This window comes from Phocoena sinus, chromosome 1, assembly GCF_008692025.1.
Source record: "Phocoena sinus isolate mPhoSin1 chromosome 1, mPhoSin1.pri, whole genome shotgun sequence".
Taxonomy (NCBI): domain Eukaryota; kingdom Metazoa; phylum Chordata; class Mammalia; order Artiodactyla; family Phocoenidae; genus Phocoena; species Phocoena sinus.
Window position 1 is genome coordinate 112310163 of NC_045763.1, and position 14032 is coordinate 112324194.

The 14032-nt window shown below is 41.9% G+C and overlaps 1 pseudogene; it reads left to right on the top strand.

The window, feature by feature from the left end:
- The first annotated feature begins 1051 nt into the window (after positions 1–1051).
- On the top strand, positions 1052–1640 carry LOC116742596 (annotated as a pseudogene).
- The last annotated feature ends 12392 nt before the right edge of the window (positions 1641–14032 follow it).

The following is a 14032-nucleotide window of genomic DNA, read 5'->3' on the forward strand; positions in this document are numbered from 1 at the left end:
TAGAATAGGGGAGGGGACTGAGGAACAAAGGGTGGTTCGGAGTCAGGGATGGTCTTAGTGGACTGTTTTTCAAGATATTTGGCTGTGAACATGAACAGAGAAATGGGGTGATAGCTGGAGGGAAACAAGGAGCCAAGGAAACTTTTGATGTTTCTTTTTTCTTAGGATAAAGGACACTAAGAAATGATCCGGTGGAGAGGGGAAGATTGAAGATAGAAAAGGAAGGAGAAACTGAGGACTGGAGGACTTAAAAAACAGGCCTGGCAGCCGCACTGTCTTAAGTCTCAGCTCACATGCTAATTCTTCAGAAAGGTCATTCATGGCCTCCCAAGCACATACACACATGCACCCTCAGCATCACCATCACCATCATCATTCTCTTTTCTATGTGTTGAGTTCATTTTCTTCTTAGCTCTTGTCTGAAATAATATTATTTTTTGCATGTTTATTATCTGACTTTTCCCACTAGAATATGAGCTCCAAGAGTGCATGAATTTCTCCATCTTCTTCACGATTCTATCCCTACCATCAGAGCAGTGGCTGGTCCACAGCGTGTATTAATAAGCGTGTGTGAATGGAAGGACCCGCGTGGAGGGACAGTTCTTTAGGAGGAGGAGGGGCACCTGCTCAGCTTTGACCTGAGGGAGGATGAGGAAGACAGGCGCAAAGGCAGGCAGGCTGGTTGCTTTGGTGGAGGGGAGACAAGGAAGCTGTCAGCTGAAGGCTTCTATTTTCTTAAGCGCAAGTTGAGGTCCAAAGTCTTGGGCTGGGGGTAGGGGCAGGGAGTGTAGGAGTTGAGGAGAAAGAACGGATGAAAGACTCATCCAGCACAGCGTGGCGGCGGGTCTGGCTGGCGACTACTGCGGCGGCGGGCTGGAGGCGAGTGCCCCGTGTGCACGTGTGGAGAAGCAGCGGCAGCAGCGCGGCGGCGGGAAGCACCCCCGCCCCCTCTGGAGACGCAGGGCAGCGCTAGGCTCTCGCGGCCTCCGTCACCCGCTCAGCTCCCTGCCCTAAGCGAGGAAGCCGGCTTGCGGGGTGGAGCTGCCCGAGCTGAGGGCGCGGAGAGCTCAGGGCGGCGACGACAATGGCGTTGCTATTGGTGGTAACAATGGCCTCAGCAGGCGGGGAAGATGAAAGGGAGCCGGATCGAGCTGAGAGACGTGACACCACATGATATTAAACAGTTGAAGAGATTAAACAAGGTCATCTTTCCAGTCAGCTCCAATGACAAGTTCTATAAGAATGCGCTGGAAGTTGGCGAGCTAGCAAAACTTGCCTATTTCAATGGTATTGCAGTAGGTGCAGTATGCTGTAGGGTGGATCATTAACAGAATCAGAAGGGACTTTACATCGTGACACTAGGATGTCTGGCACCATACTGAAGGCTAAGAATAGGAACTAAAATGTTAAATCATGTCTTAAACATCTGTGAAAAAGATGGCACTTTTGACAACATCTATCTACATGTCCAGATCAGCAATGAGTCTGCAATTGACTTCTACAGAAAGTTTGGCTTTGAGATTATTGAGACAAAGAAGAACTACTGTAAGAGGATAGAGCCCGCTGATGCTCACATGCTGCAGAAAAACCTCAAAGTCCCTTCTGGCCAGAACACAGATGTGCAAAAGACAGACAACTGAACAAATTACAGATGAACTTTCTTGCACTTGCTTGTGGCCAAATAAAAGAGAGGCCCATTGATTTCCCACCCCACCTCCTTTCTTTTAAAGCTTTCCCCCTTCCTTGTTCTTGTGTTTCCTCCTTTCAAAACTTCCTTCCATTTCCTCTAAAAGTTTTAAACTTTTAAGGACTTATTAATCATGTTTGGATAGTTTTAGTTTTCTTATTTTTGTGAGGTGGTTTGATTGTAGGAAGCAGAAGGTATAGATCTGTTTAGTTTCACAGATAAGATATATGGTCCCAAAAATCTTGAGTGTCGATTTCAATTTTTTTTTTTAATGTCCTGCTTTCACATTGAAGGGCAGAGTCTACAAAATACTGTATAATTCAAAGGACAAAAAGCAGCAGCAGCAATATCTTGTTCTCTAACTCATAGGCAAGTTTAGTGTGTTTGTGGTACTTTGGGGTTTTCAAGATTTTGTGGGATACTAATCCCTGTACATTGCCTTCACTCCACCTTTTTTCCTTCTGAGTATTATCTCAGGAGTTGTACCATTGTTATCCTTGTAAGAAATACTAAGCTTATTTTGTTCTGTTAAGCAGTTATTTCTTCCTTCCTCGCTGGTGGCTGACGGTGGGTGGGACTGTTTGAGTAGGTAGTATTATATTTTGCTCTCAGCATTTGAGTTAAACTGCTTTTCGCTAATGAGTGGGCTGGTTGTTAGCAGGTTTATTTTTCCTGCTGTTGATTGTTAGAAGTGGCATTAACTTTTAGAGTGTGGGCTGGTGAGATTAAATTTTTTAATATCCCAACTAGAGATATGGCCTTTAACTGACCTAAAGAGGTTTGTTGTGATCTACTTTTTTTCTCCTGTCCTTTTTCTTTGGTAAACCCACAATAGTTAGTCAAACCTTAAAAATGGAGTTGATGTCCTTATAGGTCAACGCCCCTAAATAAACCTGAAGCAGGTGTTGTCTCTTGGACATATTAAAAAATACCTAAAAGGAAGCTTAGATGGACTTGTGGCACAACAAATGCATTTAATGTCAGCTAATGCAGACTGTTAGCAATGTGGCCACTGAGCATTTGATTTTAGAGGAAAGAATATCTAGACAGTATTTTTGAGAATGACATAGCTGTGCTATTGCTTATCTGTTGGAGAACATCCCAGATTTGCTTACATTCTGTGCCTGTGATATTTAGTTTAAGGATTTGGGGATGGGGGAATTATTAAACGTATTGCTTCTATTCTTGGAAAAAGTGGAAGTCTAGAAGTGTTAATAACATAAATGTCACTGTGACCTCCTCTACTGACAGGACTGGTTTATTCCAGATCGTTTCCTGGCACATAGGGAGTGGCTTTGACGGGTTGATAACTTTTTGTAAGATAGAAGACATCTGAAATTTTCATGTTTTCCTCCAAAATCCCATCTCCAATATTCTACACTGCCAATACCAGTGGCCCAAGAAATGTTTTCATTAGACTTTAAAACAATGCACAGGGCTTGAATTTTCTGTCATTTGACTTTAAAAGGAAGGTTACTTCATAATATTTATCCTCTTTTGTAAATTCTGGCATAAAATTTCCATCTCTTCAAATATTTTGAATGATAAAATTATTTTATACAATGTTTATGCACATTTTATAATCTTAAATTCTTATTTGAGAATGTAAAAATACAAGGTACAATAGACTTCAACAGTCTTAGTTGAGTGCCAAGAATAATATAGAAAAGGAAGATAGTTGATAAATGAGTTTATAGGGTTATAATCTTAAGATAGTAAAAATGTGGAAAGACCATGGTGGTTTCTTGGGCATCAGTTTCTTAAGCAGTCCAAATCTAAGCTTAGAAGAAAAGTTTAGCATTAAGAACATTTACCTTCATGGATAAGCTTCAGCTTGCTCTTGCCAAGAGAAGAGTTCTTGAGTTGCAAAAAGCATAATTAGTTTGAAAATTCAGCCTTTTTGTAAACTTCACATATCAAAATAGATTTTGATATATAAATGAGTTTTGTGAGATGGCACTGCCTGTATTTCTATAACCACTTCACCTGGACTATCTAATCAGTCCTATGAATGTATCCCTGAATGTGGTTAATGAAAACCGAATAGCTGCCTCATGACAATTAAGTATATATTATTTATGGAGGAAAAAATATTAAATTTTGAATTGAGTGTGTAGGCTCCCTATCATTTTAGTGTTTCTTTTTCCACACTAGTCACTGACTTTAACCTAAATTGTAAGTGTTTGTAAAGGGTGAATTGTCCTACATCAAACTTACATGAAATAATTCCATCCACTTATGGAGGAGGAGGATGTAGAAGAGGTAGAAGCTGGGCAATAGATCATGTGCCTATGAGTCAGTAAAGACTGAAATAATGTCCCATGTTCAGTTGGTTATTTTCATAAAAATTATTGTTGAGGTAAAACAATTCTATTAACTGGAAGATCACAGGATATATCCATCATATTTTTCAGGACAGATAGTTTTTTTCTGTGGGGCAAATAGGTAAAAATTATATTGTATGGTAATTGCATTTAGGTTCTAAAGAAAAGAATCTGCAGAGAAATCTATGCAATATATAATTGGTCCAGATTAGTTTTCACTTGGAGAAAGAAGTTCAGAAATATCCCCAAAGCAGTTTACTCATCAACTGAAAGTCCTCCAAAAATAGAACTATTGGGAAACCATGACATATGGAGTGGAAAAGGAAAGCTCCTTCAGTTTTTTGGAGGGAATAACTTTAAAAATACTTAAATAGCTGAGTTTACTTGGTGCAGTTAAGATTTAAACTTGTTGATTTTAACATTGCTGTTACATCTGAAATAAACTTACATGATGTTCTGATAAAACAAAACAAAAACAAAAAGACTCATCCAATAAGCAGTGACTGACAGCCCTAACTGTTCCAAACTAGACTGTGCATATGTTCTTCCCTTTGCTGGGTTGGTCTTTTCACAGCTTGTCTTCCTGGCAAATGCCTTCATGTCTTAGCCCGAGTGTCACATCCTCTGTGGGGCTGTCCTGACAGGGCTGCTTCTCCTGACAGCCTGAGCTCTGCTCACCCACTTTGTGTCCCCAGTTCACCTGTTCACACACATGCCATCCCTTGGAGGTAACCCCATTGGATGCAATGTATTTCTTGGTAAATTGTCTCCCCCATCGGACTATGTGCCTCCAGAGAGCAGGGACTGTTATTTTCTCCCCTGAATCCCAAAGGTCAACATGGAACCCCACACAGTGGTACTAAATATAGGGCCTCTGGATTCGATTGGATTGATTTGCAATTCAGAGAAAACCCCAGACCAGAGCTCCCCTGGGACCTCAGAGGCCTCAATGAAGGATGTCTGGCTGCAGGTGTCAGGTGTGGGCAGGCTAGTGGGCAGAAGCAGGGCTGGGCAGCTTCTTCCCCAAACGAGGAACAAATCAACACTTAAGCCTAGGTTTCCATTTATAGGGCTTCCAGGGGTGGACTTGGCACTTGCATGAACGCTGCACCCCAGTTACAGAGGCAGCCCCGCCTGGGCCTTTAACACCAAAGAGGCTGAAGCAGGTCCAAATGGCATCCATGCTTCAGGCCATGGTCAGATACCACGTGGGGCTGCACCATAGAGTCCAACTAGCCCAAACACGCCTCTCTGCCTCCACTGTGTTCTCCTGGAAGAGGGAGTACCTCCCCCTCTTTACCCTCTAGAGCCTCACAAACACAGGAGGTTTACACCCTGCACCCCCACACACACACACCCTCCACACCACACAACATAAATGTGCACACACGTACATGCATACAAAATACACACACATACAGACACACACACATGGAGAGACTCCCCACTCCCTGAGCCAGTGCAGACGACTCTGGGTGCTGGGGCCATGTCTGTCCCCAGCCGTTTGCCTTCTGCCTGAAGCACAGGCCCTGTTGGCCGCAGAGGCAGAAGAAAAGTGACAGTTCTGCCATCTGATAATGTACCTCTGCCACTTGTGTCCATAACAGGGTCCTTCGCCTGAGGCCTGAGTGGCCATAGATTTCATCTAGTGTTGGAGAAATATCCCCTCTGATGACTGAGCCCTGACTGTCAGAGACCTGCAGTTTGAAGACAGGACACAGCAAACCTCAGGGAGACCCCAGCCCTACCCTCTGGACCCTCCAGAGGGATTGGAGAGACATGGTCCTGGCCTTCAGGCCACCCCCAGTTTGAGGGGCAAGGAAAAGACCCTGGCCTCAGAAGACACCCACATGCTAATGTTCCTACAAAGTTTGAGAAGACCCATCTCACGCACCTTCATCTTCACCCTTTCTAAACTTTGGTCTTTAAGAAGATATGGTATAAAAAACTAAAAAACAAAACAAAAAAACCCTGAATAACTTCTTTATCACATTTAAAAAGCCCTGTTCAAACTATGGTAAATGTTTTTCCATCCATATATTCAATACTCAACTGAGGTCTAGCCCAGACTGGGGTTACAACATTGATTCTGACACTCCCAGTCCTTATATCACTGCAGTTTAATATATCTATCATTAACACCATCACCCACATTTTAAATCTGACCCAATTTTAAGTGTAAGAATTTTTGTGTCAGAGGTGGAGCAGTAATCAGGAAGCAGGGATGGTGCCAAGCTTCCCGGAATGTGAGCTGCTTGTGTTCACACACCCCTGGCAAAGCATTCATCAGGGCCACCACACTTCTGCTCTCTACCCTGGCCCTCAGCTCTCCAGACCACAGGTGACACTCCTGAGACCACATCCTCTTGAGTGGTGACACCGCTCAGTGGAGCTGACTCACAGAATGAGTTTCCCCAAGTGAATTTGAAAGAAGAGGACAGTTGTGCAAGGTGTGTTTGACAGGCTCTGAGGAGGGGCCAGATGTGAGGCAGCAAGAAGGAGGACCAGCTGATAATTATCACTGCTCCTACTAGAATCTCCAGGTGACAAAGCCACCTTGGTGCCCACAGCCCCACATGTTGCTAAGCCCAAAGTTGGTGGGTCTCATTGACTATTCCACCCACAGTCTCAAATAGTATAAAGGGATCACTCTATTTCAGCTTCATCTAAAATCAAATCGTCCATCTCTTCTGCCTGCCCTCTGGGTTCCAGCTCTGGGGTAGGTTGGTACAAGAGTTAAGGATATAAAGCCTGTTCAGCCCCCTTATCTGTGAAAGGAAGGGATTGTACCAGATGCCCTTTCAGGTCCCTTCTACTCTGGACATCCTGCGGCTCTTAGCAGGAGTCAGGAGGGACCCTGGAGTGGGAAATCAGCCATACATATATGAAACAGTGGGGGAATCCAGCCAGAGCACCCAGGTCCCAAGAGCACAAGGTCCCGAGAGATGGGTCCAATCTCCAGCTCCACACTATAGATTAGTGGTACATCCCTGGTATAAAGAATGCTTAGGGCTTCCCTGGTGGCGCAGTGGTTGAGAGTCCGCCTGCCGATGCAGGGGACACGGGTTCGTGCCCCGGTATGGGAGGATCCCGCATGCCGCGGAGCGGCTGGGCCCGTGAGCCGTGGCCGCTGAGCCTGCGTGTCCGGAGCCTGTGCTCCGCAGCGGGAGAGGCCGCAGCTGTGGGAGGCCCGCGTACCGCAAAAAAAAAAAAAAAAAAAAAAAAAAAGAATGCTTGGCACGACTTCCCTGTTGGTCCAGTGGTTAATAATCCTCCTTCCAATGCAGAAGAGCCGGGTTCGATTCCTGCTCGGGGAACTAAGATCCCACATGTCCCAGGAGAACTAAGCCCGAGCCCACAAGAAACAACTAGAGACCGCACATGCTGCAACGAAGATCCGGCGTGCCTCAACTAGGATCCAACACAGACAAATAAATAAATTTTTTAACATCTTTATTGGAGTATAATTGCTTTACAATGGTGTGTTAGTTTCTGCTTTATAACAAAGTGATTCAGTTATACATATACGTATGTTCCCATATCTCTTCCCTCTTGTGTCTCCCTCTCTCCAACCCTCCCTATCCCACCCCTCTTGGTGGTCAAAAACCACTGAGCTGACCTCCCTCTGCTATGCGGCTGCTTCCCACTAGCTATCTATTTTATGTTTGGTAGTGTATATATGTCCATGCCACTCTCTCCCTTTGTCACAGCTTACCCTTCCCCCTCCCCATATCCTCAAGTCCATGCTTTAGTAGGTCTGTGTCTTTATTCCCGTCTTACCCCTAGGTTCTTCATGACCATTTTTTTCCCCTTAGATTCCATATATATCTCTTACCATATGGTCTTTGTTTTTCTTTCTGACTTACTTCACTCTGTATGACAGACTCTACGTCCATCCACCTCACTACAAATAACTCAATTTCGTTTCTTTTTATGGCTGAGTAATCTTCCACTGTATATATGTGCCAATCTTCTTTATCCATTCATCTGTTGATGGACACTTAGGTTGCTTCAATGTCCTGGCTATTGTAAATAGAGCTGCAATGAACATTTTGGTACATGACTCTTTTTGAATTATGGTTTTCTCAGGGTATATGCCCAATAGTGGGATTGCTGGGTCGTATGGTAGTTCTATTTTTAGTTTTTTAAGGAACCTCCATACTGTTCTCCATAGTGGCTGTATCAATTTACATTCCCACCAACAGTGTAAGACAGTTCCCTTTTCTCCAAACCCTCCCAAGCATTTATTGTTTCTAGATTTTTGATGATGGCCATTCTGACCGGTGTGAGATAATATCTCATTGTAGTTTTGGTTTGCATTTCTCTAATGATTAATGATGTTGAGCATCCTTTCATGTGTTTCTTGGCAATCTGTATATCTTCTTCGGAGAAATGTCTATTTAGGTTTTCTGCCCATTTTTGGATTGGGTTGTTTGTGTTTTTGTAATTGAGCTGCATGAGCTGCTTGTAAATTTTGGAAATTAATCCTTTGTCAGTTGCTTCATTTGCAAATATTTTCTCCCATTCTGAGGGTTGTCTTTTGGTCTTGGTTATGGTTTCCTTTGCTGTGCAAAAGCTTTTCAGTTTCATTAGGTCCCATTTGTTTTTGTTTTTATTTCAATTTCTCTAGGAGGTGAGTCAAAAAGGATCTTGCTGTGATTTATGTCATAGAGTGTTCTGCCTATGGTTTCCTCTAAGAGTTTGAAAGTTTCTGGCCTTATATTTAGGTCTTTAATCCATTTTGAGCTTATTTTTGTGTATGGTGTTAGGGAGTGTTCTAATCTCATACTTTTACATGTACCTGTCAAGTTTTCCCAGCACCACTTATGGAAGAGGCAGTCTTTACTCCACTGTATATTCTTGCCTCTTTTATAAAAGATAAGGTGACCATATGCGTGTGGGTTTATCTCTGGGCTTTCTATCCTGTTCCATTGATCTATATTTCTGTTTTTCTGCCATTACCATACTGTCTTGATTACTGTAGCTCTGTAGTATAGTCAGAAGTCAGGGAGCCTGATTCCTCCAACTCCATTTTTCATTCTCAAGATTGCTTTGGGTATTCGGGGTCTTTTGTGTTTCCACACAAATTGTGAAATTTTTTGTTCTACTTCTGTGAAAAATGCCAGTGGTAGTTTGATAGGGATTGCATTGAATCTGTAGATTGCTTTGGGTAGTAGAGTCATTTTCACAATGTTGATTCTTCCAATCCAAGAACATGGTATATCTCTCCATCTATTTGTAGCATCTTTAATTTCTTTCATCAGTGTCATAGATTTCTCCATACAGGCCTTTGTCTCCTTAGGTAGGTTTATTCCTAGATATTTTATTTTTTTTATTGCAATGGTAAAAGGGAGTGTTTTCTTAATTTCACTTTCAGATTTTTCATTAGTGTAAAGGATTGCCAGAGATTTCTGTGCATTAATTTTGTATCCTGCTACTTTACCAAATTCATTGATTAGCTCTAGTAGTTTTCTGGTAGCATCTTTAGGATTCTCTATGTATAGTATCATGTCATCTGCAAACAGTGACAGCTTTACTTCTTCTTTTCTGATTTGGATTCCTTTTATTACTTCTTCTTCTCTGACTGCTGTGGCTAAAACTTCCAAAACTATGTTGAATAAGAGTGGTGGGAGTGGGCAACCTTGTCTTGTTCCTGATCTTAATGGAAATGGTTTCAGTTTTTCACCATTGAGGACGATGTTGGCTGTGGGTTTGTCATATATGGCCTTTAGTATTTTGATGAAAGTTCCCTCCATGCTTACTTTCTGTCGGGTTTTTATCATAAATGTGTGTTGAATTTTGTCGAAAGCTTTATCTGCATCTATTGAGATGATCATATGGTTTTTCTCATTCAGGTTGTTAATATGGTGTATCACGTTGATTGATTTGCGTATATTGAAGAATCTTTGCATTCCTGGAATAAACCCCACTTGATCATGGTGTATGATCCGTTTAATGTGCTGTTGGATTCTGTTTGCTAGTATTTTGTTGAGGATTTTTGCATCTATGTTCATCAGTGATATTGGCCTATAGTTTTCTTTCTTTGTGACATCCTTGTCTGGTTTTGGTATCAGAGTGATGGTGGCTTCGTAGAATGAGTTTGGGAGTGCTCCTCCCTCTGCTATATTTTGGAAGAGTTTGAGAAGGATAGGTGTTAGCTCTTCTCTAAATGTTTGATTGAATTCACCGGTAAAGCCATCTGGTCCTGGGCTTTTGTTTGTTGGAAGATTTTTAATCACAGTTTCTATTTCAGTGCTTGTAATTGGTCTCTTCATATTTTCTATTTCTTCCTGTTTCAGTTTCAGCAGGTTGTGCATTTCTAAGAATTTGCCCATTTCTTCCAGGTTGTCCATTTTATTGGCATAGAGTCGCTTGTAGTAATCTCTCATGATCCTTTGTATATCTGCAGTGTCAGTTGTTACTTCTCTTTTTTCATTTCTAATTCTATTGATTTGAGTCTTCTCCCTTTATTTCTTGATGAGTGTGGCTAATATTTTTATATGAGATTCTGATATGAGAATTGCTACTCCAGCTTTCCTTTGATTTCCATTTGCATGGAATTTTGTTTACCTTCTCAAAGAACCAGCTTTTAGTTTTACTGATCTTTGCTATCGTTTCCTTCATTTCTTTTTCATTTAGTTCTGATCTGATATTTATGATTTCTTTCCTTCTGCTAACTTTGGGATTTTTTTGTTCTTCTTTCACTAATTGCTTTAGGTGCAAGGTTAGGTTGTTTATTTGAGATGTTTCCTGTTTCTTAAGATAGGATTGTATTCCTATAAACTTCCCTCTTAGAACTGCTTTTGCTGCATCCCATAGGTTTTGGGTCGTCGTGTCTCCATTGTCACTTTTTTCTAGGTATTTTTAAATTTCCTCTTTGATTTCTTCAGTGATCACTTCGTTATTAAGTAGTGTACTGTTTAGCCTTCATGTGTTTGTATTTTTTACAGATCTTTTCCTGTAATTGATATATAGTCTCATAGCGTTGTGGTCGGAAAAGATACTTGATACGACTTTAATTTTCTTAAATTTACCAAGGCTTGATTTGTGACCCAAGATATGATCTATCCTGGAGAATGTTCCATGAGCACTTGAGGAAAATGTGTATTCTGTTGTTTTTGGATGGAATGTCCTATAAATATCAATTAAGTCCATCTTGTTGAATGTATCATTTAAAGCTTGTGTTTCCTTATTTATTTTCATTTCGGATGATATGTCCATTGGTGAAAGTTGGGTGTTAAAGTCCCCTACTATGAATGTGTTACTGTCAATTTCCCCTTTTATGGTTGTTAGTATTTTCCTTATGTATTGAGGTGCTCCTATGTCGGGTGCACAAATATTTACAATTATTATATCTTCTTCTTGGATCGATCCCTTGATCATTATGTAGTGTCCTTCTTTGTCTCTTGCAATAGTCTTTATTTTAAAGTTTATTTTGTCTGATATGAGAATTGCTACTCCAGCTTTCTTTTGATTTCCATTTGCATGGAATATCTTTTTCCATCCCCTCACTTTCAGTCTGTGTGTGTCCCTAGGTCTGAAGTGGGTCTCTTGTAGACAGCATATATATGGGTTTTGTTTCTGTATCGATTCAGCTAATCTGTGTCTTTTGGTGGGAGCATTTAAGCTACTTACATTTAAGGTAATTATTGATATGTATGTTCCTATTCTTATTTTCGTAATTGTTTTGGGTTTGTTATTGTAGGTCTTTTCCTTCTCTTGTGTTTCTTGTCTAGAGAAGTTCCTTTAGCATTGTTGTAAAGCTGGTTTTGTGGTTTTGAACTCTCTCAGCTTTTGCTTGCCTGTAAAGGTTTTAATATCTCCATCAAATCTGAATGAGATCCTTGCTGGGTAGAGTAATCTTGGTTGTAGGTTTTTCTCCTTCATCACTTTAAATATGTCCTACCACTCCCTTCTGGCTTGCAGAGTTTCTGCTGAAAGATCAGCTTTAACCTTATGGGGATTTCATTGTTTGTTATTTGTTGTTTTTCCCTTGCTGCTTTTAATATGTTTTCTTTGTATTTAATTTTTGATAGTTTTATTAATATGTGTCTTGGTGTGTTTCTCCTTGGATTTATCCTGTCTGGGACTCTCTGTGCTTCCTGGACTTGAGTAATTATTTCCTTTCCCATATTATAGAAGTTTTCAACTATCATCTCTTCAAATATTTTCTCTGTCCCTTTCTTTTTCTCTTCTTCTTCTGGGACCCCTATAATTTGAATTTTGGTGTGTTTAATGTTGTCCCAGATGTCTCTGTGACTGTGCTCATTTCTTGTCATTCTTTTTTCTTTTTTCTGCTCTGCAATAGTTATTTCCACTATTTTATCTTCCAGGTCACTTATCCGTTCTTCTGCCTCAGTCATTCTGCTATTGATCCCTTCTAGAGTATTTTTAATTTCATTTATTGTGTTGTTCATCATTGCTTGTTTCCTCTTTAGTTCTTCTAGGTCCTTGTTAAATGTTTCTTGCATCTTCTCTATTCTATTTCCAATATTTTAGATCATCTTTACTCTCATTATTCTGAATTTTTTTTCAGGTAGACTGCCTATTTCTTCTTCATTTGTTAGGTCTGGTGGGTTTTTACCTTGCTCCTTCATCTGTTGTGTTTTTTTCTGGCTTCTCATTTTGCTTATCTTACTGTGTTTGCGCTCTCCTTTTTGCAGGCTGCAGGTTTGTAGTTCCCATTATTTTTGGTGTCTGTCCCCAGTGGCTAAAATTGGTTCAATGGGTTGTATAGGCTTCCTGGTGGGGGGGACTAGTGCCTGTGTTCTAGTGGATGAGGCTGGATCTTGTCTCTCTAGTGGGCAGGTTCACGTCTGGTGGTGTGTTTTGGGGTGTCTGTGGCCTTATTATGATTTTAGGCAGCCTCTCTGCTAATGGGTGAGGTTGTGTTCCTGTCTTGCTAGTTGTTTGGCATAGGGTGTGCAGCACTGTAGCTTGCTGGTCATTGAGTGAAGCTGGGTGTTGGTGTTGAGATGGAGATCTCTGGGAGATTTTCGCTGTTTGATATTACATGGAGCTGGGAGGTTTCTTGTGGACCAGTGTCCTGAAGTTGACTCTCCCACCTCAGAGGCACAGCACTGACTCCTGGCTGGAGCACCAAGGGCCTTTCAGCCACACGGCTCAGAATAAAAGGGAGAAAAAGTAGAAAGAAAGAGGAAAAAATAAAATAAAAATTTATTTAAATGAAAAATAATTATTTAGGAAAAAATATTTTTTTAGTAAAAAAAAAAACGGACGGACATAACCCTAGGACAAATGGTGAAAGCAAAGCTATACAGACAAAATCTCACACAGAAGCATCCACATACACACTCACAAAAAGAGGAAAAGGGGATAAAATTATATATCTTGCTCCCAAAGTCCACCTTCTTAATTTGCGATGATTCGTTGTCTATTCAGGTATTCCACAGATGCAGGGTACATCAAGTTGATAGTGGAGATTTAATCCACTGCTCCTGAGGCTGCTGGGAGAATTTCCCTTTCTCTTCTTTTTTCGCACAGCTCCCGGGGCTCAGCTTTGTATTTGGCCCCGCCTCTGCGTGTAGGTCGCCTGAGGGAGTCTGTTCTTCACTCAGACAGGACGAGGTTAAAGGATCAGGTGATTCTGGGGCTCTGGCTCACTGAGGCTGGGGAGAGGGAGGATTATGGATGCGGGGTGAGCCGGTAGAGGCCGGCGTGAAGTTGCACCAGCCTGAGGCACGCCGTGTGTGCGTTCTCCCGGGGAAGTTGTCCCTTGATCATGGGACCCTGGCAGTGGCGGGCTGCACAGGCTCCAGGGAGGGGAGGTGCTCGCACACAGGCTTCTTGATGCCCGTCTCTGGGGTCCGCACCATTAGTCGTGGCTCGCACCCGTCTCTGGAGCTCGTTTAAGCAGCGCTCTTAATCCCCTCTCCTCGCGCACCAGGAAACAAAGAGGGAAGAAAAAGTCTCTTGCCTCTTCGGCAGTTCCAGACCTTTTCCTGGACTCCCTCCCGGCTAGCCATGGTGCACTAACCCCTTCCGGCTGTGTTCACGCCGC